General features: G+C 40.3%; 1 protein-coding gene across 4 annotated transcripts in view; it reads left to right on the top strand.

The window, feature by feature from the left end:
• CTNND2 (catenin delta 2) overlaps positions 1–14,356 on the top strand; it is a gene marked incomplete at both ends in the record, with an annotated part of 995,918 nt that overhangs the window by 802,952 nt on the left and 178,610 nt on the right. The window lies entirely within an intron of this gene.

The following is a 14,356-nucleotide window of genomic DNA, read 5'->3' as shown; positions in this document are numbered from 1 at the left end:
GACAGTGCTGTGAAGATGGCTGTTGATATGGAAATAGAGTATAAGAAGCTGACCCAAAGCATTTTTAATTGTGTATTGAGCTGGGGTAGGCATCTTCCACTACCCTCTATCTATACAAGTGCTTGACTTTGTGTGTGCACAGATGTGTGATAATAGGAACTAAACCCAGGAGCATTCTACCACTGAGCTACACTCCCAGCCCATTTTCTTTTGAAACAGAGTCTCTTATGTTGCTGAGTTTGGCCTCAAACCTATAGTCCTCCTGTCTCAACTTCCCAAATACTGGGATTATAGACATGCAAGATAGCACCCAGAGTGTTTGACACATATTTTTTGTACTGGAGATTGAAATTGAAGGCTGAGGGTGATTACCTCTGAGCTATAACCCAATCCTAATTTATTTTTTATGTAGAAACAGGGTCTTGCTAGGTGGCTGAGGATCCCACTAAGTTGCTGAAACTGGCCTAGAACAATGGATCCTCCTGTCTTTGCCTACCAAATATCGAGATTACCAGCATGCACCACCATACCCAGTGTGTTTGACTTTTTCACATTTCTTTGATCAGGGGAGAAAAAATACACATTTTTGTTCCAACCAAAGGTAAGTTACTTTAATTGAAAACAATGGTTCAGAGTGATATTGTGTTTATAGAATTACTAAGCCAATGGCCTTAGAAGAATTTATAACATAGGGATCTACTTAACTCTTATTGGTAGCTATTTCTATTGTTTGTCTTTTTTTTATAATTCTCTGTGTGACTTCCAGAGTCTATGATTCTTAGAAATAGCTCCCTAATAGGACTTGTGCTAAATGTTTTTTAATAAAAACATTGTAAATGTATGGTAATTTTTCCCCAATGCATTTTTGCAAAATCACCTCCCCCCCCTCCAGAAATCTATTGGGATTTCTTACAAGTTGTCTGTATGTCTTGTTTAACTTTTATACTTAGGAAAGAAAGTGATAATCAACCTGTTTCTAAATTCGCCTGGGTTACCAAAGTCAGCAATACCACCCTTGGGAGCATTCTGGAAGGAGCCAGGGATAATGGTAGCTTCAGGTAGAATTGAGGAACATTAAATAAAAATAAGGGTGAGGTAAAAGTACTCAGAGGATGATAAACATTTTTTTTCTTCTGAAAAGGAGTGGTAAGCCAATAAGTTTGGGGACCTATGCAAGCCTCGCACTTGGGCTTTTGTGGATGCTGTACTTGTGCCAAAGTGAGGAATCACTGCTGGGTGAAGTTAATGACTGATGGTATGGAGGCAAAGGGGGGAAATTAAATACACCCAGTTAAATCTCCCCCCAGAAGAAAACTAAGATTGCAGAATTACTTTAGCTGGGCTATCTCAAAGCTGCCGTTCCTCCTACAGTTGATCAGTTTCTAGGTATAAAAACAAGTCTCTGCTGAGAAGGAATCATATCACCTTGGTGACATTAATAATCATCATCTCATGAATATTCATAACCGCCCCCAGCCTACAGTCCTGAGAGGGCATCTGTGCTTGTGAGCATGTGTAATGCATAGAGCCAGATAAAGAGACAGGCTCCGCAAATATCTACACACATTCGCAGGCAGCAGTGAGAATCCTCTGACAATCTTGCTTTTCCTCCAGGTCACAAAATAATGAATTTTAGAATGATTTCACTGGATATTCTCTAACATAAGCTAGATTTACAGTTCTCCACAATACCCCATTGTGGCATCCACTTTATAACTTCTTACATTCTATTATGCTATAGAAACCCCTTGCTCCACCAGAAGAAACTCAACCCTTGGAAGGCTGGAGCTATGTGCACACTGGGCCTTCCATGCCTTATCTCTCTGTTCCCATCATTGCACCTACTCTAAGTAGCTGTTCCCTTCCTGCATCTTCCTGCTTACAAAGACTGTTCCTAACCAGACCCGTGCAAGTGCTTCAGAATCAGTTGTAGAAGTGTCATCAGTAAAGATATAGTTAGCTCTATCGGTTGAAATTTGTTCTGTGGCCGGGTGTGGTGGCGCACGCTTGTCATCCCCGCGCTTGGGAGGCAGAGACAGGAGGATCGCGCAGGTTCGAAGCCAGCCGCTGGTGCTGGCTTAGGAGACCCTGTTTCCAAATAAAAAATGTAAAAATAGGTCTGGGAGTGTAGCCTGTAGGTAGAAGGGCTTCCAGGAACCCCAGTACCACCACCAAAAAAAAAAAAAAAAAGAAATTTGTTCTGTGTAATAAAGTAGCATAATTACAGCTTTTTCTTTTATGTGTGTGGTACTAGGGTTCCTGGAAGCCCTTCTACCTCTGGGCTACACTCCCAGACCTATTTTTACATTTTTTATTTGGAAACAGGGTCTCCTAAGCCAGCACCCGCGGCTGGCTTCAAACTTGGCGATCCTCCTGTCTCTGCCACCCAAGCGCGGGGATTACAAGCGTGCCCCACCACGCCCGGTGATAATTACAGCTTTCTGACATATGACTCAAGGATGTAGAACTCTTCCAAGATGGGATGCATGCAGCGTCACCAGGAGGAATGTAGATTAAGGTGTGAGACCAGTGTATGTCCTGGGCTCCCTGTGTTAGTCCTTGGAGTGAGTGTAAAGTCTGAGATGTGACCCGTAGGTCAGACCAGGGTGACACCCCATCCTCTACTCGCAATTACAGAAACTCAACCCTTTCTGCTTCTGCTGCTGTCTAGAAGTGACCACACCATAGGAAGCACAAAAGGAGGTTGTCTGGTTTAAAGAAAGTTTATTGTAGCTAAATACAATGCAACTTCTTTAGTCAAGGTGTAGCCAGGGTGCTAATGATGGCCCATGCTTCTGAGTTTATCATATGAGTGACAAAGCAAAGCCCACCTTTATACAGTGATGCTTTAATTTCTCCTTTAATTCATTCAACGTCTGCCCTCCCACAGAATAAAATATGAGTTCTCTTTTCACACTTGAATTATTTATTAATCATTCTACGTTGATGATCAGGTTGGACGAGGAGAGAAAGAACATAGTTTGGAAAGGGCTGAAAAGATTTGTCGAATAAAGACTCAGTGGATGGTAAGATTTCAAAGAATCTTTGTTTTTCCTCCATTCACTCAAAAACAACATTCACAATATACTCAAATAGTTTCAAATATCTACAACAGGATAGAAGATTTCAGATTTTAGTATGTGAGTTATTTATATTTTGGGGTTTTCTGGCAACTCCTAGATCTGTATTCACATTAAAGAAATCCCTTCTGCTGCTCTGTCTGCCTTTAAGCATGAATGTTTTATGAGCATTTGCTGTGTGCCAGGAAGGGGCCAAAAAGACAGAGGTAAAAACAGCAACTGATAGCCTTAAAAACTCGACACTTAGTGGAAGAGAGCAGCACCCATGCAGTGAGCCCTAATATAATACCCAGCTGTTGTGTCCAGGGCATGGCTGTATAGTACAGAGGAAACTCTGGGAAGGGGACAGTGACTCAGCCAGGTGTGGTAAAAAATCCAGTGGTGTTGGATTAGGCATGGGAAGGATGTTAACAAATGGATGCAGTACAAAAGCACCATGGCCAGAAAGAGTGGTCAGCATGCTTGGCACCATCCTGGGAGACTTTCAGGAAAATTAAAGTTATAAACTTAAACAAATCATAGAGATTATATTCTTAAATACAATAATAATTATTATTCATAAATGTCTTTCAAGTATACAAAAGTTCTGTTTCAACTATAGTAAGTTCTACCTATCCATAGGTCCAACTAACCACAGATGGAAAATATTCAAAAACAAAATTTTATCTGTACTGAATGTGTATAGGCCTTTATTTTGTCATTATTACCTAAATAATGCAATATAGCATATATATATATATATATATATATATATATATATATATATATATATATGTGTGTGTGTGTGTGTGTTTGGCTTGCATTTGATATTTAATGATGATTTAAAGTATATAGGAAAGCTGGGCGTGGTGGTGCACGCTTGTAATCCCCGTACTTGGGAGAAGGAGACAGGAGGATTGTGCAGGCTCGGCTTAAGAGACCCTGTTTCCAAATAAAAAATAAATAAAAATAGGTCTGGGAGTGTAGCCCGGAGGTAGAAGGGCTTCCAGGAACCCCCAAACCACCAAATACATACATACATACATACATACATACATACATACATACATACATACATACATAAATATATAAATAAAGTATATAGGAAGATGAAAGAGGTATTTTTGTTGTTTTGTTTTGCTTTTTTAGTACTAGGAATTGAACCCAGAGGGCATTCTATATTAAAGATACATTCTTAGCCCTTTTTATGTTTTATTTTGAAACAAAGTCTTGCTAAGTTGCCGAGGCTGGGCTCAAACCTGGGATCCTCCTCTCTAAGCCTCCCAAGAACAGAGATTATAGGCATGTGCCACTATGCCAGTTGCAAGAGAATGATGTAAAATATACAATCAGACATGGATAGGTTATATACAAATACTGTGGTATTTTTGTATATACAAATTGGGCACCCATGAATTTGGGTAGCTGGGTAAGTTTCTAGAATCAATCACCCATGAATACCAAGGAATTACTATACATTGTTACTTTTCATACTTTTTTTTTTTCAGTACTGAGAGTGGAAGCAAGGGACATTCTACCTCCAAGCTACATCCCCATCCCTATTTTTTATTCTTTATTTTGAAATAGGGTCTCACTAAGTTGCAAAGGGCCTTACTAAGTAGCTAAGGCTGTTCTCAAACCATGATCCTCCTGTCTCAGTCTCCCAAATACTGGGGTTACAAGCGTGCACCACCATGCCTGGCTCTTCTCATACTGATGGTAGGCTCAATAAGCTCATGTGCCAATAGGTCAAGAAACCACATTCTAACTTTCAAACCACACCATGATTCTATCTAAAGTTATAGGATATGAGATCGATAACAGATCCATACTTAAAACAACACACAATAATCAAACAAATGACAACACACTCCTTTGCATTGGTTCCTTTAATTTAGTTCTCAACATTTATGGAGTGTCATTTCCTTGGCCAAAGTGTGATTTGTTCCCTCAAGGTTCTCATGCTGCCATCTTGGTCCTCAGTGCAGTGGAGAGGAAACATAGAGGAACCTTTAAGAAGAGGGACCTGGTAGGAAATGATTGGTTCAGGGAAGAATTGCCTGCAGAAGGAACGGATGTGGCATTAAAGAGACTCCCTTGACACAGGTTGTTATGGCCCCTGAGCTCTCTGGCTGCTTGTCTTCCATGTGATCTTGTCTATACATGCTCAGCCATGGAGACCTAGGAGGAGGCCAAACAGATGGAGCTGGCCAATCAGACTTGCAGCCTCCAAAACTGTGACCTAAGTAACCAGGCATTTTGTTATAGCATCAGAAAACAAACTAAGACGGGATCTAATTAAGTGGGTTGGTGGCTTAAACAGAGTTAATCACTTAGCTCACCTTAAATCTTCATTTAGACAAGCTACAGGAGTCATTTTTTTCAACGATAAAACTACATTTTAAAGAATATTCTAAAGCAATAACATTGGCATAAGTTTTCCAGTACTCTAACTCCATATTTTGACTGATGAATTTAGGATAAGTTGATACTTGCTACTTGTTTCTGTAAGTATAGTTTTAGGATAATATATACAGAAAATGAAATATAAAAGAAAATAACTCTTTATTCTAGGAAGCCCTTTCCGTACCAAGTGTAGCTTACTGGGACAGTAGAAAGAATATATGGTATATAAGAATAACTCTATTAGATCACTATTGAATATCATTACTCTTGTCTTCTGTTTCTAGCTGAATTCAGACTTGTTTAATGCCATCTCAGAGTGAGAAGCTGAGGTTTAGAGTTTGAGCAATTACTGTTCTAAAAGAGATCACCTTTTTATTTTTCAGGAAGAAAAGCAATTTTAGAAATTCAAGTTGTATTGCTCTTAAATGTTCAAAAGCTCAGCAAAGAATAAGTAAAACAAGATTTGTCTTTGTAAGCCAAAATCTGAAAAACTAGCACTGTCCTGCCTATAGACCACCTCAGTCTTAAGGGACTGTCCAGTTCCTCGAGCCCTCCCTTTGGCAGGAGGTGGATGTGTCCCGCATTGATGGGGTCCCCTCCCCACCCTGACTTCAAAAGAGAAGAGCCACTCCTTTGCCTTCTCTCAAGAGCCAGAGTGAGTCTTCATGGAAAAAGGAAAAAGTCCTAGCATGTTGACATAGCGAAAAGTTAAGCACACATGAAATATAAAATGAAAAGTTAATGCCCTTAGTCCTTTTCCATTTAAAATTCATTTTGGCGTAGGAAATGGAATTTTCCTCAAGCAGATCTATCTATTTGTTCCTGAAGTATCTATCTGTCACTAAGGAAAGTGGATAGAAATGAAAAAAAAAAATAACCTCTTAAGTTTTGCTGGAGGAACGAGTTGATATGAATGATGGTAGTTAGATTATGGGTGGGATGGTGGGCGCCAGAGCTGAGTGAGCAGGACCCAGGACAGAGAAGGACTCCATCCCCAGCATCTGCCTCCATCACCTGAACTCTAACCCATCATGCTTCCGTCTTGCTCATTTAGACCTCTTTTCAAGTTATGTCTTTTACTCTAAGGCTGCCATATTCAAGTTTTGTTTTCTAATAAAAGTGATTTAAAAATAGGATCCGAAATTAATATGGCAACCAGTTAGGAAAGCTTTGGACATAAAAACGAGTGAGGTTATTTTGTTAGACTTTTCCTTCTCATTTTGTGATGAAGGACTCCTCTGGGGAAATGACTTCAGATCGCTTAAGGCAGGCTGTTCAGATCTTGAAATAGATTTAGTTTCGTGCTCGTGACTGTTTTGTGGCGTGCTGTATAATCAAGTACAACTCTTAGTCTTTGGCCAGCATAATCACCACCTTCAACTGAAAACATGAATTGACAGACCTCAGTCTGAGCATTGGCAGGTGAGGTCATAGCAGGATGTCCCATCTGCCTGGGGATATGTCAGCCAAGGTCTTTTTGGTGGGTCAAAAATGGCCCCCCCAAAGGTTGTATCCACCTGTAACCTTGGCATGTAAACTTATTTGGAAATAAGGTCTTGGAGATATAGCTAGTTAAGATTAGGTCGTTCTGGGTTAGTATGGGCCCTAGATCCTATAAGTAGTACCCTCAGAAGAAGAGAAGAGCCACAGAGGGGGAAAAGCCAGGTGAAGCCAGAGGTAGAAATCAGAGTGAGTAGCTGCAAGCCCAGCAAGGCCAGGGGTTTCCAGAAGCTTTCAGAAGCTAGGAAGAGGGGAAGGGCTCTTTCTCTAGAGTCTTAAGTGGGAGAACAGCCCTGCAGACACCTTGATTCCGTTTTCCTGATCTCCATCAGGGCTAAAACACAGTTTTCTGTTGTTATAAGCCACAAATTATGTGATTCTTTATTCCAGGAGCCCCAGAAACAGTTCGATCACCCAAGTAAGAAATAGAGAGGGATCATTTCTGCAAAGACAGAGAGTCCCCCACGGATGCAGCAGAGGAAGAAAAATGAGTAAATATTTCTGAGAAACTGAATGTCCCCAAATGGTACCCACTTACTGGGACAAACTAACCAGACAGGGACCTGGTTTATTTCTGTTCACAAAGTCCTTTCCTTCCCATTGCTCAGAACAAAGCCTGACCCATGCCAGGATGGAGTGCTTCACATCCTGATGTGGTTGAGTTGTTTATTTTTATTATTCTGTTCCCACTTCAGCATCTTGTCCTGAAGGACAACAATATACAACCATAATTTTTCCATCTGTCTTTATGTACACAAGAATTTTATTAAGTCCATCAAAGGAGCTTCACTGTGCCTGTGCTTATGAGCAAGAAGGTTCAAGTCCAACCTCCTGACTGGTCATCCTTTAAGTAAGGGTCTTCTCATGCATAAGTCCGATTTCTGAATGTTCTTTTCTCACTTACGGGCTGACCTTTGCCTTTTTTGCCTGACTTCCAACCATCTTCTGAACATGGCTTGGATTTATCTAACACTAGGGACAGCCAGAAGTCATTCTGTGTTCTTACACAGCCAACCTGATGTGATAAAAGTGTGATTTCTGAAAGTTGATTGCAGCAGCTATATAGAACAGATGAATGCTTTCTGAATTTACTGTGAAATGTGACTCTGTTTTCCATTTAAAATATCACAAATCAATATCTTAAAGATCCCTGATGTGGCCATTATCATCATTTCAGAGTGAGCTGTAGGTAAAGCCTTGCTAAACATCCTTTTTGCCCCTTTTAATCTAACAGCCAATACAATAAGAAACTGATCTCCATTGCTGTATGGCTGCATAGTATTTAGTCATGGGTCCTTAGGAGTTTATCTTCAGCTGAAGCCTGAGCGCAAGGCTGGCTTTGCTAACTTCCACAGCTCATTTCCCAGTGCCCCTGAGTCGTTTATTTATTTTTATTATTCTGTTCCCACTTCAGCATCTTGTCCTGAAGGACAACAATATACAACCCTAATTTTTTCCATCTATCTTTGTGTACACAAGAATGTTATTAAGCCCGTCAAAGGAGCTGCACTGTGCCTGTGCTTATGAGCATAATTAAACTCAGACCCTCAATTAGTCATTTTAACCCATATAATGGATGAGTGCTTGGTCCCACAGTGCCACTAATTCTAGAGTGACCTTGAAAAAGCTCCATCACAAAGTAATGCTGATGATAATCACGCTCCTGCTGCAAAGCTCCAAGGACATTTATTTTATCTGGTTTACTATTATATTAGCCATGAGTAAGAAGGGGAAATATTGCTATTTTTGTGTTAAGGTCAGTTGGCTGCCAGTATATTCATATTCAAAAAGTGTGTTTTAAAAAGTATGTTTAAAGTACTGTATGATGAGCTAAGGCCTGGCTTACTCCAGTCTTTGCCAGGCAAAGGATTTGTGTTAGCTGCATTGAGCACTGTTTCTCTGGGGTCTTAGGAAGGGAAAGGACTTTATCTCTGTGGAAACATGAGCGGAGGAAATGCTCACCACTCCTCACTGGGCAGTTCTCGAAGCCCAATCAATGTACCTAATATGGGGTAATATTGGTTTTGATATATTACTCAGCAGCGTATATCCCCTGTATGGGAGGGAATGGAGTTCATTGGGAAAGGAGAGGTGAGTCTCAGGAGCTCACAAGACAGAGTTGTCTTTGCCCACCTCAGCAGCTCAGCTTCCCATGATGCACCCCAACACTTCTAAATCACTGCCTCCAGCCCAGCCAATAGCCACTGGTAGCCTTTATTTTTGTTAGTCTGCTACACCACCATAACAAAGTACCAGGGTTGTGCTACTTAACCAACATTGATGACTTCATAGTTGTAGAGACCAGAAGTCTGGGATCAAGCTATTGGTTGAATCTGTCTTCTCAAGCCCTGTTTTCTTCAACATTCTCACTACTATGACTCCCCCCAAACTGACAACAACAACTTAGAGGAAGGAAGATTTATTTGCTCACAGTTCTGGAGATTTCGGGGGTTCAGTCCACATTAGACCAAGTGTAGTGAAGTGTGTAGAGCTCAGGGCACTATGCAGGAAGCAGAGAGAGAATGCACATAAGGGTTCTGCTCTCACATTATAAAGGCTGGGAGCAAGAGAGAGAGCAAAAGGAGGAGGAACCATATGTAATATAATCCCCAAGGCCAGACACCCCCAGGAACCACTCCTTAGTGACCAAACCCCACCTTTAACATGACTGCCTTGTCTTCATGAGGTCTAGGGGGACATTCTAAATCCAAGCTGTAACTGGCCCTCTCTTTGGGGTGTAGTTGTCTGTCTTCTCCCTTGGTCTTCATATGGTCTTCTCTCTGAGCATTGGTGTCCAAATTTTCTCTTCATATAAGGATAGCTGTCAGATTATAATAAGGCCATGGGGCTAAAGACTTCATTAAACTTGGCCTTCAAATACAGTAATATTGTTCAGGGCTCCAGGCTAGACCTCAATAGATGAGTTTTAGGAAGATGGAATTCAGCCAGTAGTATTACTATACTAGTCTGCTCTTACTGTTTGTTCTCAATTTGGGAAATAATTGTTAATAAACAAAATAATTCTTACAACATGGTCACATTGACCAGTATGAAGCATATTTGATTCATTGTATTAAATAAATAAAAGTCATACTTATTGCATAACCTAAAATAAAAGCTACAATTAATTTTGAGTCTCTGTTTTTAAATATAAGAGATCATAAAAATAGTCTATGGGAAATGTTCCACATGTCTCTTTCTAACCTCCAAGAAAGATGGTAACCTACGGGCCTACAAGAAATTCCTTATATAGCAGCATGAGAACTATAAAGGCCAATTAATGAACTGGTTATTTGCATAGTTTATTATAGTCAAGTCTTATACTTTGATAAAACCAAGAGTGTGACTTAATGATGAAAGAGCTTTTAAATAATGTCTATACATATTTGGTTTTAATTGTTAAATGATCTTCAAGTAGGAACCAGATCTTCCTTCCTTTTCCCCCTCCTTCTTTTCCTTCCCCCCTCTCTCTATCCCCCCCCCTCTCCTGGTTCTCTTCCATTTTCCCCTTCAGGTGTTTGCCCTAAGTAATTGGTTTGCATGGATTGCTAATTCTATCTTGGCATCTGCTTCAAGAAGCTCTAAACTAAGCCAATATGTCTATTCTCACTTTAATAGCAGAGAGACTCCAGATAATGGAGGGAAAACCTTAGGAAAGCTAGAATGGAAAGATAGGAGAGGAAGAAGGCTGAGGTTGATTAACAGAGGAGCTACATTCGAATATGTGTAAAAGTATGAATACAGCATGGTTAACCTGGACACTCTCTGTTGGGAAGGGGAAGGGGAAGTGGGAGAGGAGAGGGCACCAAGCACAGTCTGAATGTATGGCATTTTTCATATGCTCCACAAAAAATACAAAAATAAATTTAATAAAAACTGTAAAAAGAATGCAGGTGTAATTTCTTGAGGCACCCCTTGCGTTTGTCTTGTGGAACATAGTGAGGGGAACCTAGCCATGGCATCATGCAATCTGAAATAGTCATACATTCTTCCTTCCTTCTCTTACTGGTTACTTGTCTTGGGAAGTTACACTCTATGAGTTTTGGGTTCTAGGTCCACAAAAAAATGTAAGAATTCTTCCTCATAGATTATTCGAACAGTTGCTTTAGACAGCATGCATTTTACAGAGACATATCCGAATAGGTTTTTAAAAGGAGCTACTCAAAATCTAATTTCCTCATGATGATCTTACAGTTTCATTATCCAGTATTTCAGCAGTAAGGCTAAGCCCCCAGTCTTTGGTGTTCAGTGGGGATGCTCCACTTGGGGATATAAGGAAAAACGAAAGGAAAAGTGGGCATTGGAATGTCTTATTCAGCAAGACCATTGGAGAGATCTCCAGCCCAGTAATCTTCAAAGAAGCTGTGTGCCCCAGCAATGAGCTTGCCCTGTCCTGCTGCCTAGTCACTAGCTAGATCTCAGGTGGGTTATGAAGCCCGAGCAGGAAAGCAGATGTAGCCATGGACTTCAGGATCCTGCATCCGGGGCCTTCAGGGACCACTCCATGTGAACCCTACACCCAGTACTCTGAGCGGGGCATTTTTGTTGGTGACAGATAAACCTTAGCTTTGGCTGGCATTTACATTTATTACAGACTCACCTCATAAAATACCATCGTATAATCAGGCAATTACTTGAGGAAAACCAAACAAGAAGAGTCAGCGATATCAACCAAAAGCTTTTTTCTCCCAGCGTATATTCTTTTGGACCCCTACCATGTACCAGGTCATATGGCCAGGAGGGAGAAGAAGCAGAGTCCATGGCACTTGATGGAAGCCCTGCACAATGTCACTGAGATTAGACAGCCTGATGCATCTGGGTCCACATCAGGCTGCCCTGGGGTGGACAACTTGGGGTGTGTTTTCCCTAACTGGTGCCTCAGCAGACAGTCTTCTTTTTTCAAGTTTCATTTGTTTCCTGGAATTTATTTACTGTGTGTACAATAACAGTCAACAGCTTGTGCAACACAGGTGCACATCACTTAAGTTGGTCCTTAAGGAGGACTGATTAGGATGGTTACAACAACTCCAGTAGATGCCAGACTTTTACCTGGATGCATTTTATCAGCATTCATATTTTATATGCTTTACCTAAATATACTGAGCAGTAACATTATTGCTATAATATTAATTTAGATTCTTTTTTTTCACTCTTATTTGTGGTACTGGGGATTGAACTCAGGGGCATTCAACCTCCAAGCTACACTCCCAGCCCTATTTTTTATTCTTTATTTTGAAACAGGGTCTCATCAAGTTTGGAGGCCCTTGCTAAGTCACTGAGGCTGGCCGTGAACCTGTGATCCTCCTGTCTCAGCCTCCCAAGTATTGGGGTTACAAGTGTACAAAACCATGCCTGGCTTGAATCTTTTATTTAAAAAGATTTTTTATGGCTCATCAACACCCTTTTTGGTACTGGATATTAAACCCAGGGTTATTCTACCTCTGAATTATATTCCAAGCTTTAAGTTATTATTTTATTTTGAAACCAGGTCTCTCTAAGTTGCTGAGACTGGCTTTGAACCTGCGATCCTCCTACCTCAGCCTCCCCAGCTCTTGGGTAATAGGCATGTGTCACTATGCCTAGCCTTGTTCAATGTCCTCTTACACAATCCTGGTTTACACATTTAAAAAAATGTTTTGTCTTTAATTGTTTTATTTTACAATTTATGTTTTATAACCTGTGAGCTCTTCCTCTTCAGGATTTTGCATTTTCTTATTTCTATTAGCTTTATTTTCAAGTCTTTTAGAAGACCTTTCTGCCCCTTAAAATGACTAACTCTAGTTGTTTACTTTTCTTATTGGCATTTACATTTCATGAAAAAATAATGGAGATAATTTCTTCCCAAACAGTATGTTGTATTTCTATGCTAGACAAAGTAAGCTAGAAAAAGTATTGACTTAGCCAGATGCAGTGGTGGGTGCCTATAATCCCAGTATTTGGGAGGCTGAGATAGGGGGGTTGCAGGTTTGAAGCCAGCCTCAGCAACATAGTGATAATCTCGCCAACTTAATGAGAATCTGTTTCAAAATAAAAGAAGAAAAAAATAGCGTTGAGGTGTAGCTTGGAGATAAAATAACACTGGGTTCAATCCCCAGCACAAAAAAGTAATAGTTTTACATTAAATATAAATAACTAACAAAATATTCTATCATCTTCTATAACTTACTTCTTCAAAATTTGATCTACTTAATTATGAAAACTTAGAAGCTTTAAATAAAACTCACTGTAGATTATATATTTTATAATTTGGTTGTAAATATGAGCTTCTTTTGTAAGAAAGAACAAATATTAAGTTTTATCTCTTCAATGTGAACAGTCATTTTCCTATTAGAATATAAATATTCATATCTTTTCATTAGTATGAATAAATTACTCCCTTTAAAAATGATTCAGTGAAAAAGTTTAGTTAACTCCCAATTGGTATACTCTGGTGCTTAATATTTATTCCTATAAAACATTGGTTTACTGGGTGTTATCTCCCTGATAAATGAAAAGCTGATTCATCCTTAAAAGTAAGTCTTCATAACTTCTTGATATTAAAAATATAATTTTTCTTCCTGCTGCCTCCCAAATCATATTGCATAAAGAGTAGCTTCCCTGGAGGAGAAGCAAGGAAACAAGTCTATTAACAATAAATTGAAGAAGAAAAAGCTCGTCAAACAGCTTCACTTACAGCTTACATACTAAGCCTCTGTGGGATTTTATCACATCTTGCTTCCTGCCATTCCTCCTGGTCCTTTTTCCTGGTGGTGTGAGCTTAAAATAAATAAGTGCATTTGCCAAAGTTGGGTCAAGCAACCAAGGAGCTGAGTATGACTTGCAGAAGAGCAGGTGGGCCCAGGGCAGAGCCCCCTAAGCTAACATTAGCATGGCCCCTGCGCAAGGTTGGCATGCAAGTTTATAAGCATTCCATTGTTTTTGGAAGCTAGAAGGAAACTGGGATATAAAGAGGGCTTCAGGTGAATAAGAGAGACACAGCCGGGTGTGGTGGCGCACCCTTGTAATCCCAGTACTTGGGAGGCTGAGACAGGAAGATTGCAGGTTCACTGACAGCCTCAGATACTTAGTGACGCCTTTTGCAACTTAGTGAGATCTTGTTTCAAAATAAAAAATATAAAAAGTAAGGCTGGGGGTGCAGCTAGGAGGTAGAATACCCCGTATAGAGACCCCCCCACCAGCTTGCAGGTCTGGTTGTTTTTGGAGGAAGAGAAACACAGGCAGTGATAGCCCCAGAATGCATTCTCAATGCAGCAGCTCAGAGTCTATGCCTCCTGCCCACTGCCTGGCAAATTCAGAGTGAGGAGCTACATGCAGCAGTCCAGTCGGCGCTGCAACTGTATCTCTTGATTCTCTTACCCCTCGCACTCTTTTTCTTGAGTCTAGTGGGCCCC

Source organism: Muscardinus avellanarius (assembly GCF_963383645.1).
Source record: "Muscardinus avellanarius genome assembly, chromosome: 1".
In the NCBI taxonomy this organism is placed as follows: Eukaryota; Metazoa; Chordata; class Mammalia; order Rodentia; family Gliridae; genus Muscardinus; species Muscardinus avellanarius.
Note: the sequence above shows the minus strand (reverse complement) of the source record. Positions and strands in the feature narration are given on the sequence as shown.